The sequence below is a fragment of the Acanthopagrus latus genome, chromosome 6 (assembly GCF_904848185.1).
Source record: "Acanthopagrus latus isolate v.2019 chromosome 6, fAcaLat1.1, whole genome shotgun sequence".
Lineage (NCBI taxonomy): Eukaryota > Metazoa > Chordata > Actinopteri > Spariformes > Sparidae > Acanthopagrus > Acanthopagrus latus.
The window spans coordinates 3,124,634-3,130,417 of NC_051044.1; the positions used below are offsets into that span (position 1 = coordinate 3,124,634).

The following is a 5,784-nucleotide window of genomic DNA, read 5'->3' on the forward strand; positions in this document are numbered from 1 at the left end:
TTTTATTGATCACGGACACGCTGCTGAAACACAGTTCATCCATCCAGAGAGGACGAAACTCTATGAATTGAGCATCGAGACTGTACGAGCCTCCGTGCTGCTTTCATCCCCCCCGAAACTTTCACCAACAGAAGAAGCATCGATACAGTTTTCAAAAAGAGAGAGCGAGCACATCGACTGGTTCTGTGTCTGCGGTCCGGTGGAGGGTCGGATCGATGCGAGCGCCCGATAACACTGACACTCCCTCGCTGGCGACTTGAATGCAGATATCATCAGAATCTGAAGCGGCTCGTTACATCAAACTCCACCTGATTCATGAGTGTTGTGCTCTGACCCGGTGGAGTAACAACACAACCCTGCCGTCTCGAAGAGGCTTCTGTCCGTCTACGTCGTCTTCTCCGTCCTTCACGTCGAGCAGCGGCTGTTACTGTGTGAATAAACAACGTCTCGGGCCTCGTCGATGGATTAATTGGTCAATAAATTCATGTATCGATCCGTCGGCGTCTGTGAAACTGAAGCTGTCGAGGAAAAGATGATGTGCAGCGTTATTCCCTTTTGAAAAGTGTCGAGGAGAGACGGAGACGGAGGGGGTTTTAGTGTCGCCGCAAATACTAAAGCAACACAATGAGGAGTGTGTGTGTGTGTGTGTGTGTGTGTGTGTGTGTGTGTCGGACTACCTGGAAGCCCTCACAGACAGAGGTGAAATAGAGGGCAGAACCGCAGAAAGGATGTAGGACGAGAGAGGATGTGACACACGGACAAAGAGAGAGAGAGAGAGAGAGAGAGAGAAGGTGGGATGGAAGGTAAGGTGTGGTGACAAGGTGAAGAGAAGAGAACAGACAAGCTGCCACTGACATTCACATTCAAGACAACTGTGTGGCATATCGGTGAAATCTCACACACACACACACACACACACACACACACACACACAGAGGTATGAAGGTGACGATTGGCTCCCACAGATGATGATGAAGGCAGGTCGGGACACAGTGTCGTCCGTCGCATCAGGAAAAGCCAGAGCGCTGTTTTTATTTATTTTTTGTTTTGTTTTGTTTTTTCCCCTGTCAGAGCTGCTGCTTGTCAGCTGGTCGTCATGGCGACAGGCGGATGCTGCACACATCACGGAGGCTACGTACGAAAATGATTGTTTGAAATGTAACTGAAGAAGGAGGCAGAGAGAGAGAGAGAGAGAGAGAGAGAGAGAGAGAGGGAGGTAAACATTGGAATTTGGGACACAGAAGAAGAGACGAGGTGTCGAGGATGTTAGAAAAACTCTCCAACATTTATTTCAGGTCAGAGAATATAAATAAACCTTCACTGTAAAATATTTACTGTGTGTATTAACAGTAAAGGTCTGGCAGCAGGGTCGCCATTAAATTAACTTCTTTGTCCACAGTTTGCCTCCTGTGGTTTGTAGTTCACAGCTTTTTCTTGCTTTAGCAGATAAATATCTTACATTTAGATTAAAAATGATTCTTGATAGAAACATTTCTTTTTATTCCCATTTTTCAGCGTTCAGAGACAGAAAATGCTGGAAAAGATAAAAGCAGAGCTGGGAGACTCAGGGAAAATAAACGGCCCTTCACCGTAAAATAACGGTAAAGATCTGGCATCATTTCACTGTTAATATAGAGTTCTCCTACTGTAATCTGCGTTTACGGTGGGTTGCTGTTTTTTGCATTTTCTTGATTTTACAGTAAGAAACTTGCAGCAGAGTCGCCCTTTAATTACCGTTCTCTCTACAGTTTGCTTCCTGTCGTTGTAATTTACAGTGAATAATTTAAAATAGGAATTCAGTTTGAGGCATTTAAAGGCAGAAACTATTTTAATTATTAATTTCTCCATAGAAACAAATATGTTCTTTTTCTTTTTCTCATGTTCAGTGAGAAAGAAAGCAGAGATGTTGCGTCATGGCTGATAAAACTGGCGACTCTCCAGCTTCTTTTACAGGTCACAGAAAACAAACAGCCCTTCAGTGTAAAAGACTTACACTGTAAATACAACCTGCTGTATTCTACTTTCACACTAGGTTACTGTTTTTGGTATTTTCTTGATTTTATAGTAAGAAACTGGCTGCAGAGTCGCCATTTAATTACCATTTATCAACAGTTTGCGTCATGTAAGTTGTAATTTACAGCTTTTTCTTGGTTTGACGTTAAGTTTACTGAAGGCAGCAGTGAAAATACGCAGAATATACAGTAAATTCAGTGAGGATCATTTAAAGGCAGCATCACTTTAAATCATTAATTTCTTGATACAAACAATATATTTTTTTTCTATTCTTCCACGTTCTGAGAGAAATAAAGCGTTGGATCGTGGCTGTTTTTCTTTTTAGGTCAGAGAATAAAAACAGCATTGTTGTTTCCCCCCTTTTGTTTATAACTCCTTTGTCTTTTCAGCTCCTTTTTAAACGATAACTGGATTAAAAAAAAAAAAATATATATATATATATACCGCTTGTGCCAAGACAGAAGGAAGAAATATGAGGTTTTATATTTCATTATAAGCTCTTCGTTTATTTCCGCGGGTCCGTTCTGTCCTGAAGGCAGCTGGATGTTATTCAGCGCAGAACAAATGACACAGATTCAGATTAAATACCCGCTAATAGGAAACATAAAGAACAAACACAACAAACTGCAGGAAATTAGGTCATTGTGTGTGTGTGTGTGTGTGTGTGTGCAAACATCACAGTACTGATTTATATTCTGACCTCTTTAAATCTTCTCCTCACTGTGAACGTTTGCATTCAGTTCGTTTGTGCAATTTTTCTTGGGGGGTAAAAATACTGAATGAGACGACGGCGTGCTCTTACAAATCTTTCGTTGATGCTACATCAGATTTTTTGATGATTAAACACGATGTTCAGGTTATTTGAAGCTCCGTCATCGCTGAACGGTTTGTGTTGCTTGTTTGCCTCGAGTGCTCAGACAACCACACTTTGAGAGGACGGATGCGTCACTGCAGCCCTTCAAGTAGTTCTGATTATTTATACCACTTGTTCAACTGTGTGGAGGAGGACGGACGCTGCTGTGACACACGAGCGCATCAACGCACTTTACTCTGATATCAACTTATCAGACTCGAGCAACATTACAACCTCATTCAGTCCCAAAACAAGCTTCTGATTTTCTGGCATCCAGCAGGATAAATGTTGGTGATGATCCTTCCTGAAATCTGCACGTTGAAATTCTTCTGTTTACATTACGCACGTTACGTTTTTAATGTTAAAGATGTGACGACATCGATACGTGGACCCCTGTATGGATTAATCAGTCGATGGCCCGATTCTGAAGTTACACATCGGCTGACTGAAGCTTTGCTGCTAATTCTGCAGCGCGTCTCTCAGCTCTCGTTAAAGGTTAAAGGTCAACGCAAGATTCTAGCGAGAGTCACGTCAGCGTATCTGAGGGAAAAACCACAACAACAACAATACCGACACTGTTTACAATGCATCAGCTAATCTGAAATCCAAAATCTGGAAGACATTTGGATTTTATAAGAAGCAGGGATGTTTGGACAGAAGTCAGGCCACATGTAAGGTCTGTAGAACAGATATTAGGCACAACGGCACCACGACAAATCTGAAAACTCAGCTGGTGAGATGGCGTGGAGAAAATAACACGGGCGACGAGGAGTCTGTGGATGCTAACGTTAGTAACGTTACAGCTAGCACGGGCAAGAACATGCTAACGACGTGGATATTAGAGACTTTATCCAGCCACAACTCAGCGAGGTCCAACGTCATCACGGCATCTATCGCCCGTTTTATTGTGAAGGACTTGGGACCTCACAGTGTGGTTGAGAGTGATGGCTCTGGAGACATGATAAGCATTTAATTTATAATGGAAAATGAATGTCTGCATTAAATAAATATTGAGAACTGTATCAAACTGCATCGAATCGTGGTCAGGGTGAGCAAAACATCACGTCTTAGATTAAAATACCTGCTTCTGTCGTCACAAAACGGCTGGAACGACCTGTTTAAAACACTCAGAACAAACCGAGCTGGATGAATCCCAAAGTCGTGATAAAAACGCTCCAGCGCCGCATTAAAACCGAGACACCAAACCAAGCTGGGAAGGTTTAATTTCTCAGGTTGGAGGTGGAGAGGTGACTTTTATCGACGTGTTTGTGTTGTTCTGATGAAAGAGAAAAGCAACGTTTCAACATTAATATTTAAAATGTGGAATACAAACCTCGCCTTTCTTTTCAGACACATAATTGTTGATGGACTTTAGATGCCTTCATGAATAAGTTAGTGTTTTTACATATTCATACAATGATGCAGTAGAATTTATAATATGTTTAATATGGGTCAAATGTAAATGTAGCAGCCAACACACAGGAGCATTTCTGCTCAGTTTAGCTCGATTCACGACACGTTTGAGGCGTTAACGCGTCGTTTTGATGTCCGTTAACAACCTGTATGATTGATGGACGGTCACATGTATTTTTAGTGGAATATTTGAGCTCCTGGTGTGACACATGTAGTCAGTAACTTCAGATTTCTTCAAGCAGAATCACTTAAAATCACAAAAATGGGGGTCAAATCTGAGCAGTTTCTTCCATTGTGGATTCTACAGAGATTCAGAGTATCTGTGGATAAAAGATGGTCATGTAAACTTTATTTATTAATCAGGTAACGTCACGTCTGCCTCTCGTCGTCGTCAGGCTCCTATAGTTATATTTATATTTGCAGGGCAGATGGAGATTAAACTCGTGATTTACGCCCCCTCAAGTCAGGAGAAAACAACATCAACACTTCAAAACAAATATGTAAAAGAAATAGCGAAACAACTGAAGAGGAAGTGAACTGTGAGGCTGCTGGACTCAACACAGCTGTCGGCTCGGTCGTCACAGTTAAACGCTGCTGCCGTGTCCGTCTCGTCCTCTGCGGAGGGCTACAGGCCGCGTTATTTCCCATGAAGCAACAGTTCACGCCGTCATAAAAGGGTAAGAAGAAAATTTTTAAAATACGGGGAGGTGGAGGTTGAGAAAACATCCTGAATGTTTCTGAGCGACAACCTGAGCAACTTGTCAATCACAAGTTCATCACAGACTCTGCGTTATATCAACTTCTTCACTCAAACGAACGTCACGCGGTGTTGAAGAAGACATGAAACTAGAGATCGAGAATATAAACTCATTAGGAGACTGTGAGCTGAGGTAATAACTCCAGTTATTTGCTGTGTCTCAGTTCAGGGTCTGCATTCGTCACAACGCCGTGCGAAGGCTCCTCCAGATGCTCCTTCTTTTCCCCGTTTTTGGAGGATGCTACTATCCTTCGTGGCCTCACATATCCCATGATTCTTTGCACACCCGAAAAAGAAGAAAGAAAGAGAGAAAATGGCCACATTGCATGGCGTAGATCGAAATCGTGACGTAAGGGTAAAACATCTGGTGATGCAACCAGGAAATGCTCCAAAGACTCGACCGTCACAGCTGACGTCTCCTGTCATGGCTCTCGGTTCCTGTTCTTTGTGTTGTGTCTTGTTGTATCTTGTGTTTTGATTTTCACGCCCTTGTTTCCTTTAAGTTTCTCCTCTATGTTCGCTTCTCTGTCTTCTCCTCTTCCTCCTGGCATGTTTGTCTCCCCCTGTCTGTCGGCGTCGTTACCTCCATACTTTCTCCTCTGTGGCTTCCCCTCGTTATCTCACCTGCTCCTCGTCCCTCCTCTCTCCTCACCTGCTCCTCGTCCCCTCATCACCGTCTTGTTCCCCATTCACCTCTTGTCTGTTCAATGCTTCTGCTTGTGTGATGTCTGTCTTTTTTATCCCACTT

General features: G+C 42.8%; 1 long non-coding RNA gene across 2 annotated transcripts; it reads right to left on the reverse strand.

The window, feature by feature from the left end:
• LOC119021357 lies at window positions 1–1,282 on the reverse strand. Of its 2 annotated transcripts, none has more exons than XR_005075539.1 (2): window positions 678–1,282; window positions 1–552 (listed from the first exon to the last, which is right to left on the reverse strand). It is a non-coding gene; the product is annotated as an uncharacterized LOC119021357 (long non-coding RNA). The 2 variants fall into 2 exon arrangements; XR_005075538.1 differs by having other exon boundaries at window positions 1–518; window positions 678–1,273.
• Between the last annotated feature and the right edge of the window lie 4,502 nt (window positions 1,283–5,784).